The 16064-nt window shown below is 42.9% G+C and overlaps 1 protein-coding gene across 1 annotated transcript in view; it reads right to left on the bottom strand.

The window, feature by feature from the left end:
• Nucleotides 1–14433, bottom strand: part of LOC128442347 (chemokine-like protein TAFA-3) — a 76470-nt gene extending 62037 nt beyond the window's left edge. The window contains exon 1 of the mRNA XM_053424766.1: nt 13936–14433. The gene's annotated coding sequence lies outside the window, so the exon portion shown is untranslated. The remainder of the gene's footprint in view (nt 1–13935) is intronic.
• Nucleotides 14434–16064: the final 1631 nt, after the last annotated feature.

Here is a 16064-nt window from a genome sequence, read left to right as displayed (position 1 = left end):
ACACACACACACACACACACACATACAAACACACACACACACACACACACACACACAAACACACACATACACACAACAGACACCACAAACAAGCAGATAGGACACTTTGTAGTAGACCTGAGCTGAGTAATAGAAAAGAAGGTTTTCACTGCATGGTTGGCTGGAAATAGGATAGAGTCTGACTGGATACCTAGACTGTGTGTGTGTGTGTGTGCTTTTAATGAAAGTGTGTGTTATTGTGTGGCCAACGCTGTGTTTCTTTAATGAGCTCAGTTTACACACTTCGTTAATTGTCTGGCACAGCAGAGGACTGTCCAAGAACACACACACACACACACACACACACACACACACACACACACACACACTGTGAATCTCCATTTCACTGTGCTTATTTATTCATGCATTAGTTAGTTTGTTCCACTAGGTTCTCTTGCATGCTGCTGTGGTAATTGCCACTATATTTTCTGCATTGATTTCCTCTCCTATAGCAGCACTCTGTGGCATGCACATAAAAACATAAACACACAAACAATCATGCACACAGCCATTGACTCAATGAAGGTGTCACAATCTCTGTGACTTCCCACTTGACTCTGCAGTTATTTCCTGTTTTAGTTTGAATCCATTTATCTTCTGGGTTTTTCAAGTCTCTTTTAGTTGTCACTTTTTGTCTGTAAGGATTTTACACCAACAGATCTGTTTCTTCCTGATCATCCCCGGTTTACCTGTGTTTTTTCTACCTTATTATCTGTTTATCCATCCGTTTGCTTGTAAGCCAGTTTTTGTTCATTCATAGAAGTATATCAGCTGCATGATCCTCCCTGTGTGTGTGTGTGTGTGTGTGTGTGTGTGTGTGTGTTAGGGTCCACCCTGCCTGTGTCGCTACCAGCAACTGTAATAGGAAGTTCCTTTTCTTTGCTGCCTTCGAATAGAGACAAAGCGAGAGCAAATTGCATTCCCAGTCGGTTCATCTCTTCATTTACACATTTACCTGAATCTACCTAACACGTAATCATTCCTGCAACAAAGACGACGCAGGTGAGACAGCAAGAAGTGCAAGCATTCTAATTAAAGTATCTGGCAGCGAGGAGAGCTCGACTCTCCTTCAGCACGCTCCTCACCACACTGGCCGTAAAAATAGCATCAACCCCACAATCCCGGGCAATGTTCTGTCTGCAAGCAGCTCAGGGCTTGTTTCTGGTGAGCAATAGGAGGAACAGTTGAGGGATTTTGCTGTTACTGCACAACAGATACAGAGCGGTCGCAGACTTTGGTCCACACTGGCATTCTGTTCTCGCTGGATGTGTGTGTCCATTCAAACTGGATGCGTGTGTGTGTGAGGGAGCTATGCTAAACATGATTACAGATGGGAATGGTGTACATCTTTGTGCGTGTTTGTGTGTGTCTGTGTGTGTGTGTGTGGGGGGGGGGGTTGTGGGCAGGCAGGACAGGAGGTCTGCAGGGAGAGATAACTGCTCAAATCTGTCCTCTCCTTCTCACTCACACCCTGCTCAGACCTCTGAAAGCTTACCCCTGGGCTTACCCCGCACGTACACACAAGTACACATGCACACACCCACACTCACGTACGTACACACAGGATCCTCAGATCAACTCTATCCCCAACTCCCATTTCAGTCTTCACCGTAGTGTAAAAATGAGAGAAACAGACGGACTCAGAGAAACAACTAAAAGTGGGCTGACCAACAAGTGCATTAGCACAGCTCTGTCCAGTCAGGATCATTATCTATTAATAAGGTGCAAGACACGCACATGCACGTATACTCACACATGCACTCACTTACACTAGCAAATGCACATGCATTGAGAGGGCAAGCTGGAGAGGAGTCATTTAATATTTAAACAGACTGTGTTAAAGTTGATATGAATTTGGATGACATGCAGGAACACACTGAGTTCCCCGAAAAAAACAGATTCACAGGCATTCTGCAGGTAATTTTTACTGCAAAACCTACATACAGGACAACCCTTCCCTCTCAAATCTTTTGTTTATCCACTTTTAAGAATCCCTTTTTTCGTTTTTTCTTGTTGTTCTTCCTTCCTTAGTAACCCGTTGCCCCCCCCCCCCCCCCCTCTCCGCTCTCTCTCCCCATGAACAAACAACCCCACGTCAAATGGGTTTTCTTCACACCATGCCTCATTGCATTAGCTCCTCTTTTCCAAACACCTTCGGGGTTGAAGAGGACCATGCTCTATCAAGGAGATTCTTGAGACAACTATCTCCCCACGCTGGGAAGTCTCAACTGTGAACAAATCTGTCCTTAAAGACTCAGTCAAACACAAACACACTCACACACAATCCCACACACACTCATACCCACTGCACACTATTCCTGCAGTACCATGGACAGCTCTTTCTGTGACTGTAGCTCCTGAAAGTGGTCAGCACAAGGGACAGCGCCCCAGTCCTTGTTACCACCTCTTAGCAGAATATATAAAGACTAATGGCTCCAGCCTGCTACACATGTGGTGAAATCTCTATTTACACCGTCACCTATTTACTTGTCAACTGAAGGAAATACAAGAAAAATAAAGCTTGTCTCTCTATCACAATACAACAAAAAGGGCTTAGAGTAAGGATTACTGTATATAATGTTACACTGAATGTCCACCAGGATGGAGATTCACCTGATAAGCACTTAATACTGATAAACTCACTGCTTCCTTCATTTCCCGTGCTGTAATCTGCTTTATGTAAAACGTGTATTGTCACCCACCTTTATTGCTTTATCATCACAATTGTGATTTTTCATGCATGTCTATCAGTTGTAAGCAGTTCAATCAGAGACATTTTCACCTTGAACGTATCTGACATTTTAATTTAGGCATCTGTTTAAGACCTAAAGAAGAAAGTTTAAAAAATATAAGTATCAAATATTTCACATAAAATACAGATTAAGTCCAAAAATTAAAACAGGTTCATTTGGCAGAACAGGTTTTTCTTCTCTTCTCCCATTCATCATCTCATGTCCCCTTAGATTTATCTTGTAACCTTTTAGAGGGACCTGACCCACAGATTGGGAACCACAGGACTAAACTTTATAACAGTGTATAATGTAGTTGAAATCAGATCCACTTCAATCAAATATAATTGCAAATGTTTCTTACACATAGTTGCATCAGTATTAACAAGCTAATTAAGTCATGTGTAATGCCATTTTACTGCATAACTGCAGTAGACTTTCCCTAATAGTACTGCTATACTCTTACTCATGCACAATTACACCTGAAATGGAGTTTTTTGACAGTGTTGTATTGGTACATGTACTTAAAGATCTTAGATAAGAGTTGAAAACATGTATAAAATAAAACATATCGATAACAAATAATTGACAATGTAATTCCTTGTGACCGAAACCCCTAAAGCCATCGGCATCACAAATTAAGCTCCTCTTTGTGCTCCTCTCTGCCACAGCTGCAGCCCGGGAGAGGACACAAGGCCGGTTCAGCCTCATCACGTAAAGGCAGGCGGAATGCTAATAAAGCTGGATTCAATCAAATTGAAAGCAGCCTTTTGGTAATTCATGGCTTTAAAATTAGAATTCTTGTTCTGCATTCAGAGCCTCACTCCTTCTCTGCCACACAGCCTGAGTCTTATCCTGGCTGGAGGTGAAAGAGTGATGTGTTATCCACCAACATCTGAGCATTTTTTTCATTCTAATCAAACAAAAAACGAAATGAAATGCTAGGATCATAAAGTGGGTATATTCTGATGTGATATCGTCCTTTGTGCGAAATCACTGCATTGATCCTGTTTGATTTCCTGCTGTTGATATAATCATATGTTGATTCTTCCTTTTCTCCATTGGTTGATAAGTCTTGTTTCCTGTCTGCACTGACACACTAAGTCTGGCTGAGCAGCAGGGTCCTGTAAACATGGCTGCTGGTGGGAATATAAAGAGCATTGTTATCTGTCCACAAAATGGATTTCTCCAGAAATGACACAACCAGATATGGTTACGAATAACTTTCAGCAAATGTAAAAGCTAGACTGCGGTTGTTGGAAACTGAGCGGCAAAGTATTTAAATTTATATGAAAATGTTGCAGATTAATACTTAAATCCTTCCTATATGGAATATGTTTGCGTGCCGTGTGCGTGGCTGTGGTTTCCTCCCTGTGTGTGCCCTCAGAATGCTGTGGCTAATGGCAGTGTCATAATATTAGTCATATTAGGAGGGGATTAGTAAGAGAAACCGTCTTAGGGATGTGATCCCTGGGAGGGGGTGCCAGATGCTGCTTGTATTACTGTCAGGGCTGTCTCGCACACACACTGGGAGCCTAGCAGCCTCGCCTGCTTACTTCAATAGGATCTGTAGAGGAACATGACACACTGAGGCAGACCACCTACTGTAGCATTCCCCTCTTCCACTGTGGTTCTTTTTTTTATCTCCATCTATTGAAGTGCTGGTGTTGAAGCAGGTCTTGTAGAAAAATAAGAAATGTTATAGGGTTGAAGTGTAGGGATTAGGAGAACCAGACCATCGCTTTCAAGCTTCTTAACAAGGTGTAACTGGGCAGACTGGGTAATTTATCGCCAAAGCCAAAGTGGCAATTTAAAGAGTGTGACTGTACAGTGTCATATTGAATAGGGGTGTACAGTGTGCCTTGAAAAATGGAGTGTTGGCCAGTAGAGGGCACATGTGTTTAGCAGCCACAAAGCTAAATTCAGAGCCAGAAAATGTTAATGGCAATCGGAAGAGTGTGCCCCTCTGCCAACGCCAAACAAACCTATATACGTCTGTGTTGCTCTTATCAGGGAAACACCAAGGAAATTAGAAGTAATCATTATAAAATTACACAAACTCATAGAGTTAGAAAACCATAAATCTAGGATTTTTTTACATCAAGATCCAAAAATGGGAAGAAAGAAATTGCCTCATTTCACTTGCTATACACACACATCAACATTTATATTTTGGCCCATGCGCGATCTTTCCACCAAATTTAGTGCAAATGTGCTCAATACTTTTTGATAAATCCTGATGAAAATACAAACCAATCAACAAACAGACGTAGTTGAAAATATTCCCTACTAATTGAAAAATATTCTTCTTTAAATCTTTGTAATTCTCCCTCCTAGTAGGGGACGGATCCTCCTGACCATCGCCAGTGAATGGATATCAAAGGGACGACAGGGAAAGTGCCCTAAAACCAGTGAAACTATGGGATTCATAAGAGATTGGCTGAATAGCCCCTGAAGGCCTCACACAACAGAGGCTCGCACAGTCTTTCTCACACTGGCGGTAACTCTACTCTATCCACTTTGTTCTTCCCTTTGAAGAAATGTATTATTATGTTGTGTGGTGTTATGTTTGTCGTATTGGTACAAAGGGGACACACTGCAGTACTGAACTTTAACCTTATTTAACTCCTTCCTATTTCCAGGTAACTGTCGTACAGCAGCCACATAGGGCACAGAGCTATTACAACATTAGCTATTATCCATTTCCAGAGCCAGGTGGCAACAAAGTGATGAAAGGGAAGAAGTCAACAGCAAGATGGCAAGTGAGACTAGACTGTAGGCTGCTTTGACACTGGACTATTGGTGCTGCTGTAACACAAGCATTCGGTCTTTACGCCTGATTAACTTAAATTTAGTTAATGTCCAAGGTTTTTCCAAAAGGATCCAGTTAGATGAAGCAGCTGAGCTGAGCTGTTGGGTGGTGTGTGTTGTGTAGTTGTATTCATTTCTTTGCTAGAATGTGAGTCTCTTCTATAGTTGGAGTCAGAGGTTAGTGCACAAAGCTCGACAACGGAGCCCAAATTACTTCCGTGGTGCACATTCTCCTAATGTTTAGTGTCATTTGGCACTGCTTTGCATAGTTGTGTCTGCACTGCTTGGCTTAGATTACTGGTGGGGCAGAAGGTCATGCAGAAGGTCACGTTGAGAGTAATCTTTATAAACACTTTCTGCATGTGAATATGGAGAATCTGTAGGCGAGGGACAAGATTTGGGGGAAGGTTCTGGTTTCTGTTTCTAGTGTGACCATCTCATTTGAGCAGGATTTGGTTGCCCACAGGTTAACAGGAAAAGATGCGGAACACATCCACCAAAATGCATTGTCTTTTTAATATATCTGTATTCAGGGAGCACCTCCAGCTGTACCCGGGGGGTAATGAGCGCAGCTGATAGCTGATGTAGCTGTAGCTGGTTAAAGGCAGCAGAGAGAAACGCATGGAGAAGAGACTGGAGTGACTAAGCCATAAAGCTGAACTAAGCTAGTGACAAAAATAGGTTGTGTATTGTATTTAAGTTTATGTTTATGTTTGCTCTTTTTTTTTTGCACAAGATATTGAAAAGCAAGTGGTTGGTGTCTGGCTGTAGGCAACGTTCCTTGCCACTGTCACCTTGACCAAAAACACCTACATAAGTATCACTGGTTGTGTTTTGTTGGGAGAAAGATTAATGCGTAAACGTAAAATGTAATGCAACAGGTAGGACTTTCTTTTGTGATTATAGATAAACATTTGGAAACTAAACTGGTAAAATTTGATTACTTCATTTTTTACCACATTTGAAGAAAGTTAAATACAAAGTGTCATCTCTAAAGCACTGAATGTGTGTAGCCTCATCAAGGAAAATATTCACCACCCGCATCGGCGTTCTATGTTGACATTAAGTGATAAAACCTGTGTGTGTTTGTGCCTTCATATTTCTCCATCATCTTTATTATCACTGCCATTAGTGAGCTTCACATACACAACAGCTACGCACAAACAAACTGCACTAATTACCCCTGCGTATGTGCTACAGCGCAAACATCCACAGTATATAAAGCTTCATACTGAATTCATAATTGTATAATTAGATGTAATTGCATGTGCCGTGGGCTTGTCTGACAGCCTAATGAGGCCGCAATAAAATAGCTAGTGCTTTCACTTATAAGAACATAATCAAAGACTACAAGATAAAAGGGCGTACACAGACAAACACAGGCAGCCAGTAGGACTGGCCCAGAGCTACACACTGGCAAAAGAAATATATGAAAGGAAAGAGAAGGCGGAGTGAGAGAGTGAGTTTATTACCATCATTACACTCTGTCAACAGTGGCTCAGTTCATCAGTGTCTCCGCGGTTCTCATGTCACAGCCTTTCAGACGTCATTTATTCTCGACCGTTATTTACTCCTCACCATTGCCGAAGGAATGACCGAGGCAAGAGTCACACACACAGGCCTCAGGAGAGCAGGGATAGAACACACCCACACAGACACACACATATTCAAGGCCTGATTATGCCGGCCTAATGACCACAGTGATAGCTTTGGAGTTGTTGTTGATGAAGAAAGCTGCCAGAGCTGGAGGGTTGTGTGTGTGTTCGGTGTGTGTGTGTGTGTGTGTGTGTGTGTGTGTGTGTGTGTGTGTGTGTCTGTGTGTGTGTGTGTGTGTGTGTGTGTGTGTGTGTGTGTGCAACTCTGACTTCTGGTTCCTCTTTGCCATAATGAGTCAGCTCTGAGCCCCCAGAGCTACAGCCTCGAAGTGTGGGTGCGTTTATAACCACTGCTGAAAGTGACACCACTCATTACCAGAAGTTGTAACTGCGCAAAAATCAACAAATTAAATTACTTTCTTGATAAGTTACCGACTGTCCGATCAGGTTGGCTACAGCGCCGGTAATTCACCTGCACCACCATGAATTTAGCTTCCATGATACTGCCGCCATGACACTACAATGTGAAATCTTTCTGAAATACTGTCAATTATTAATAAGTGAACCTGCTTACGAGGCAAATTATTTTCTTTCCAGCAAAACAGGACTCAACACTTTCCCAGAAACAAATTGTGATGTACTGATGTTAACAAGGGCATTCAAATGTTCTGAGCTTCATATGACTGCTTCCCAAAAATGAAGCTGAAGTTTCTTGATCGCCACCTGGTGGCTGACTGCAATATAGTTCATAAATCCCGCCTCCTTCTTGTTAACAGATGGGATATGAACCAAACATAAAAGTCAAAGTGAACATCAGGTAAATTTCCTATCATACACATGTTCAAGTGTTCATTTGCTTTAGTAACTTTGGTTTTATTTACTTATTTCACACTATAAAAAGGGGTAGAAACATCATGACTGAAAGCTGACTTTTGATTGGTTGAGTCTGTATTTTGATTAGACATCGCTGCTGAGACTCCTTCCACCAATCGCTACTGCTTGATTTCTGGATAAGTGGGAGGAAGTGGAGAACGGAATCTTCAAACTGAACAGACTCATTAGCACTTTTGAGTCGTGTCATGAGATTGCAGCATTTTTTGAATTTATATTTCTCATTCTTTGATAGAGGCACACACACACACACACACACACACACACACACACACACACAGACATACACATCATGCTCACATGTTCCGGACACAAACTGATATCAATTCCTGACAATTTAGAGCGAAACTGATGATAGTAAGTGTAATGCAATTTCAAATTATAATGTAATATGCTGTGTATTACTGACAAAACTAATCACATTACTGTTACTAAGTAATGTGTTAACTAAGTGATGTGTTACTGCCCAACATGATAACAGTATGTTTTGAAAACCACACACATGTTGATTATGTGATAACACTGTTGTAAATGTTTTGCTGCTGAGCTATGAACTGGTATCAAGAGCTCGCATCAGAATCGAATGGCTTTTACCAGCAGACTGACTCTAGCAAAAACCAGTTGGGATCTGCACTCAACGGCTGCAGCTTTACAACCAGGGATCCATTCACTTACTGATGCAGAGGCCTCTGTATCCAAGTGCTTTTTATCAATGGTGTGATTGCTTAGCTTCGGAAAAAATTTACATTTTTAATTTAGGGCGAGACCAACAGTGAGGCAGCAGGTTTGGCGAAGAGAGATGGCCATTAACAGTGTAAATGAAGGGAAACATGTAACGACAGGACCCCAGAGTCACTGATGAGGGTGATGGATGGCTCTCAACTCAAATACATGGCAGTTCATCACTCACCTCGGACACACACACTCTCTCAGGATGCAGTTTCACACACAGGAGCACACACTCACTCATGCTCCTGCTCATTCTCTCCCTTATTAACCTTCTTCACGTCCACTTGCTGTTTTGCACAAGCCTTTCAGCATTGTATCGCTGGCGCTGCAATCACCTACTGTAGAGCCTTGGCAATCACTTGTGTGTAAACATGCACACACACACACACAGAGCATCACTCACCGTTGCCCTATCACATACCGTCATTAGTCAAAGGAGAGCACTGCCATCAATGTCTGTGCCTGGTCTGAACTATTATTATCTATCACCTAGTGCTTATTATTCTCAGTTAATTGAGTAATTATTTGTACACGATGTCAAAGATAATGAGAAATGGCAGAATCACAGATCGTTTTGTATAATCAACAACTCAGGAAAATCAATGTCACTTTTTAAGCAATACAATATGTTTGACCACTGAACATAACACAAACAATTAATTAACAATTGCAAATGGAGAATATTTATATTATTGATCGAAGTTGGAGGATATTTGGCATTTTAGTTTGATAAAGGAACTAAAGCAGTACTCAGTTAAGTGTGACATCTAAAAAATATGTTTTGAAATGTCTTATGGACCGTCAGTTTAAAAAAACATTCAAAATAATACTATAAGGATGAAACTGGTTATATTTTTGTAGCATTTATCCAACTTTTTTATTCCTCAGATCAACTTGTAAAGTGTTCTGCAGAATCTCTTAAATTATCTGTTATCTGTCATTATATAATGTAGAATGTTTTAGAGGCTGTAACCAGAACTTTTTTGTGCTTTTAGTTTGATAAATGAGGGGATAGATAACTCAGTTATAAATACAGTGGATAATACTAAATAAGAAAAGTGGTATGTTTTAAAAATGTATTATTTTACCTGACCAACAGTGAGAACAAATTTGAATAACAAACGTCAGATTAACACAATATGGTGGTAACTGGCAGGAGTATTAATAATTAATAACTAATAACTTTAAATACAATTACTTACTTTGATTTTTTTGGTTAATTGTATCATCTACACTCTAACTTTAAAACATGCTTATTTTCTTTGACAACTTGTCCAAAACTGCTAAATTGACATGTGTTATTTCAATATAGTTATATATGTGCCATTTATATATATATAATATATATTTGCTTGTAAACTGGTTCTTAAAATGTTTGGCATAAATCCTATAAAAATCAAGTTGATTAATTATTCTTGTTGTTTCTGCACCATGCTGCAAAAGACCACGAGAACACCTGACTGGCTGACTTCAGGTTTTCCTCCCATGCAACTTTCTCCTCTCTCTTCACCCCGACTTTGCTCTGTAGTCAAGGGAAACAGTGTGTGGGGCACAGAGGTGCTGGGTAAACAGCAGCTCTGCAAAGTGCTTTTTGCCGGGCTGTGTATACCCGGGTAATAGAGGCAGTAATGGAGTTTGTTCAGGCTAAGGTAATCCTGGAGCTGTGAGCGCTGTATCTGCCGCTGCTCTGTTCCACAGCAGGTACCCATGTTTTTGTAGCTGTCACCGTTACTGTCCCACAGAAACCATTTGGGAGCAAAGTCGTGTGTGTGTGTGTGTGTGTGTGTGTGTGTGTGTGTGTGTGTGTGTGTGTGTGTGTGTGTGTGTGTGTGTGTGTGTGTGTGGGAAAGTATTTGTGCAATATATCCACGCATTCTGAGCAAAGATTGCATATAAATAAGACGAGGTTCTGCTGAAAGATGTGTGTCTGTGTGTGTGTGTGTGTGTGCGTGCATGCGTACGTGTGTGTGTGTGGAGAAAGAGAATCTAAAAAATATATGTGTTTGGATGTTATAGCTCACCTTTGGGAGGTGGGATAAGAACGGGGCTTGCGGCTAGGAATGAATTTACGGGACCCGATCTCCCAGAAACAATTTCTTTATGTGGGTTACACACATTTAGAGTGGCTACTCGTCCCCCCCCTGCCCCCCCCCCCCCCCCCCCCCCCCCCCCCCGGGCCTCAGCACACCACACACAGCTTCTGGAGATGGACAATGAAATACAGAACCCTTTTTATAGGACACATGCTTTTTATTTATTTTTATTTATCCCCTGTAGCGTTGTTTCTGTTTCTCCCCTTTCTCTTCCAATGTCTAGGTGTGTGTCTCTCTTGTTCTCATCCTTTTTTCCATTTGCTCTTGTTCTCCTCTCATCACGCAAAGCTACAGGAGGTGGCAAATGAAAAAGAGATCGCCTTTTGCAGGACACATACTGTACTTTTTATTTCTGCTGGTTGTTCTCTCTCTCTCTCTCTCTCTCTCTCTCTCTCTCTCTCTCTGTTCGCCTCTATGGACAGGAGCTTTGACATTACTCCCATGGCCCGGGGGGCTTATTGGTAGAAGCGATAAAGGCAGCGTGTGAGAGAAATGCAGGGAAGGGGTGAGTGTGTGTTAAAGGTGCACAGGGACACATACGGAAGTTGTGAGGTATGGAAACATAAAAGCTTACTGTATTTTTGAGTATGACTCTGCTTTTCATGTTCTTGAGACAATTGATGAAGTCACCTTGAGCTCTAAGGTTACTGTGAGGAGCGCTTTCTGAAAAACACCTAAAGTAACAATGAGTTAGATAATTTGGTAAATTGAGTATCCGCCTGGTTTGCAGAGAAGTGCTTTATCCCCTGCAGTGCTTTTCATGGGGCGTCCCTATGGTATAGTGATCAAGATATTAGCCATGATCTTTGTTGCATCTCTCTGTCGTTATTAACCTGCCATCTTTACATTAATCATTACATACTAATGGATGCTCTTCATTTCCTGTCATGCATGTTCCATAACTTCAACCAGGTGTTTATATGGTCCAGAATTGCACAGCCCCGAATGGGTCATATACTGTAAGACCTGCATTGTCATTTATAGGTTGGTGGACTTGTTGATCATAAATCAATAGACAGGAAATGACCATAGGGATCAGCTTTTTGCTCCTGATGAGAGATGAGTCCCCACATTGTGACTGTGACAATAAATCTGAATTCCCATAACATTAAGAAATTGTGAACACACGTGACTTTATACTTTTATGCTTGAGAATACCCTTCTTAATGCAGCCCATAACCAAAATCTTAACCAATACTGTGACCTGAACCCAGGCCTCTAACTCAAGCTCCAGCAATGGCCTCACAAAGATGGAAGTGAAGGTGCACAGACACACAGTTAAATCGCCTCATTTCCAGTTGCTATAATGTGATTGAGCCAACACTGCATTTCATAGTTAAGAAATAAACATGAGGAGAAGAACTTCACTGTTGCTTTATTTATTGGAGCGTGTGTGCAGCCTGTGGCTGGAGGGAGGCTGCAAATGTTTCCTAAATGACACTTCACAAAAGTCGATTTGTAATGATATACTTACACAAATGCTTACAACATTTTCATTAATAACTCTGAACACAGGTTTCTCCTGCTCACATCAACTTCCATCCTCTGATTATCTATCTCTCCTTTCGTTCTCTTCATTTCTTTGTTGCACATCTGTGTACCTGTGATTAGTGGTCTGAGCAGACGACCAAAAGCATTTATCGAATAAACCGGTGATGTAACATTTCATGCTGGTATTCATCAGCCTGTGGCCACATTAAAAATACATTTGAAAACCATTCTGGGAGCAAGTAATCAGTGACCACACATTTGTTTCTTTGAATGTAGTCCTCCTCCTCCTCCTCCCCCCCCCCCCCCCCCCCAACACCATCGGAATCCAATCTTCCTTATATCCCACTCTACTCGCCACATCCCTGCATCTTCCTCTCCTGTCAATCATGTCTCACTGTCAGTCCTCTGTCAGCTTATTTTGTAACTTCCTCACGCCACTCCTCTGCCTCACCTCCTCTATGTGCTGTGAAGAGGTTTGTGAAAGTAGAGGGAGAGGGAGAAATAAGAGGCAGCTGGAGCAATATACTCACAGCAGGGATGATCATCTTTGTGTTGGATTAAAATTGTGTTTCCAAACAGATCATGGTTACGTAAAGACCAGAAGCAGTCATCTGTTTTCAATCCTGTGACCTTTTGTATTTTAAAATATCCAAACCTAAAAGTAGTCACTCTCAGCCTCAGAACCAGAGCCTCAGAAGAAACTGATGCACTAGTTCCATCACTATCACCAGATCATCAGGTGATCCATGGCGCTGCGCAGAGGACGCTCAGCTCTGGTGTCATGGTGCATGGGTTTCCCCGCATCTTCCCTTTCTAAATCTGTTAAAACAGATGCACGTTATATTTCCTGCCGAGTGAAGTCAACACGAACCACTGCTGAGTGAGTGCGTCTGTTTTCCAGTATCATAGTGCGTCACGCGCCAAAGGGGAGTATAGAGGTCCCTTATATATACTTTCTCTCATAAATAAAGGCAATGATGTAGTTCAGTTAGCACTAGTGGAAATATCTCAGCTCATACAATCGATCTACAAGAAGTAAGACAGCTGTTTCCCGCTGCTGAACACCAGCTCTGCTTAAAATAGCGCACTGAACCCGGCGCCATATGCCAGAATACGCGCACATCTAAGACCTGCGTGTGTGTGTGTGTGTGTGTGTGTGTGTGTGTGTGTGTGTGTGTGTGTGTGTGTGTGTGTGTGTGTGTGTGTGTGCGTGTGAGTGTGTGTCAGAGAGAGAGAGATGATAGAGAAAGGCAACACCTGGAATAACCGCAATCATTTGTCTTCGCTATAAAATCACAACCGTGATGATAAAACTCATAACCGAGTCGGTTGATGGGAACTAACCATGATCAGTCTTTTCGGCACAACTAGAACCTTCAGAAAATCGAATCTCTTCTCCTAAATTGAGAGGATGCGGTGTAATCTAATCCGTGCGTAAATTGGTTTCAAAGACACGACCAGTGGACAGCCACTTTTTTTTTTACATACATCAAGGACACTTTTCATTTACTTAAAACCACAGCAGGCACCGTGGATTTCAGATCCATGGATCCATACCTGTTGGTGCGGTGTGGTCTTGTTCTCTTTAGCCCAGCAGGTTGACCTCTCTCCTCATAGCCGCTCCGCTATCCGAGACGGAGGAGAGGCTCGCATCCCCCTCTCCAGCACCATAAAACGGCTCCTGTCTGCACACCGGCCGCTCAGGTTCGGCTGGAGCGGAAAAGTTACACCATACCATCCACTTCCGCAGCCTCCGGTCTGGAGAGAAAGGGGAGCCGGTGGCAGATATTTGCTCCTGTGGCTAGAAAAGCGCGCACTGTCAGAAAAGGTGCAGGGAATGGTCCCGTGAAAGTTCCGCTGCTCTCCTCCTCTTGTGCGCAGCCGGTGAGACGGGAAACTTACTTATTGAGCCATGCCAACGTGGAGGAAACATCCAGCTTGAACCCCCTCAGTCAGGCTTCTGGTGTGCACCGGTGCCCTCCTCTTCCTCCTCTTTGAGGGGATATGATGATAAAGTGTAGCCGGTGTGGCGGGACAGAGGTGCGGTGCGGTCGGGGAGTCAGGGAGACTGTTGTTGCGCTCCTGTCTGGCCGTCTGGAAGACACGGAGACGCGCTGCTCCACTGTCAGAAGTGGAGCAGCGCTCCCTAGCGGCTTCATGAGAAAACAACCGCTTGCAGAGAGGTATATGCAGTATACGTGAATTATGCCGTCCAATTATGTGAAAAGGACCATATGGGCTGCGAAAAAACCTGTTGGACACATGATATTCATCGTGGTCAGGGACAGAATTGGTGACAAACAGAAAGAGGCATGGTCTAATGCCTCGCAGCTAAAATACACACACCCCCACACACACAGTCACACAGCTCTAACTGCGTCATCAGTGCTTCTCCTGGGGCCTAGATGCTCGACTTGCGGAGAGTCTGAAATATTTGTGTCACTTCATGAAGGACAAAACAATATTGGCTCCTTCGCTCCCTCTCCCCGGGCCGTCTGAAGTTCAAATTAGATTGAACTCACTTTAGCTGAACTATGGGCATTTCCCAGTAGACTACTCCAACAGGAGCAGAGGGTGATCGGCACCATGTTGACCTATGTTGGTGTGTGTGGAGGAGGGTGGTGGTGGTGGTTGTGGTGGGGAGCTGAAATGACCCGAAATGCCCAAAGAAGTTTACTGACAAATAACTTTGTCCAGACTCAGTCACTCTGACCAGGGCAGTTCATTTAAAGATGCAGCTCCACTGGCTCTGGTGTATGTGTGTGTGTGTGTGTGTGTGTTAGGTGTGCAGTTTTTCCCTGTGGCTTCAATATATGGACAGTAGTAGGTGTTAAGGTGGTGGCGAAACGTGGTCGTAAAACACTCGACCCACACCCACAAACACAGTCCATGAAACAAAGTACAGTTGAAGTTCTAGTGGAGTAGATAGAGGAGTCAGCATAGAAGTACCACTGTACGTGTGTGTGTGTGTGTGTGTGTGTGTGTGTGTGTGTGTGTGTGTGTGTGTGTGTGAGAGAGAGAGAGAAAGATGTAATCGAGGGGATGATGTATGGTTGCACACATGGATGACAGAGTAATTGATCCATAGTGGGGGGTGTGATTGTGTGCGTGTGCATGTGAGGAGGCCCGGTGCCAGTCATATATCATTTCACCCAGTGAGCTAATCTGTTACTCTGACAAAGAGTTCCGATTACTGATCTCTCTCCTCCTCTTTTCCATCCTCACTCTCAAACCTTCAGCACTCCTCCTCTCCTGCTCCTATTTTCTTTTTTTACCTTGTGCCAACCGCTGTTTTTATTCCTCATTTTGTGATCCCTCTATATTATCTCCTTAATATACCAAAGCACTCTCTCTCTCTCTCTCTCTCTCTCTCTCTCTCTCTCTCTCTCTCTCTCTCTCTCTCTCTCTCTCTCTCTCTCTCTCTCCCTCTCTGTCTCTCACTCGACCTCCTCGTTCTTAGCTCTCTCCCTCTCTCTCAAGTAACATGGGTGAATCATGGATAACCCGACCATGGGATTTGTGCACTGCACCGTTCGCTGGCAGCACAGTTACACTCAGCATGTGGACAGCAAGATAACAAACAGAAACATGCATGCAAGGTCCCAGGGCTGCTTGAAAGCCATCGGAAATCAACCTAATTCCATTGGGATCCGTGGCATTTACACACATACATCCTCGCCCACACA

The sequence above is a fragment of the Pleuronectes platessa genome, chromosome 6, assembly GCF_947347685.1.
Source record: "Pleuronectes platessa chromosome 6, fPlePla1.1, whole genome shotgun sequence".
Taxonomy (NCBI): Eukaryota; Metazoa; Chordata; class Actinopteri; order Pleuronectiformes; family Pleuronectidae; genus Pleuronectes; species Pleuronectes platessa.
This window is presented reverse-complemented; position numbering and strand designations above follow the sequence as displayed.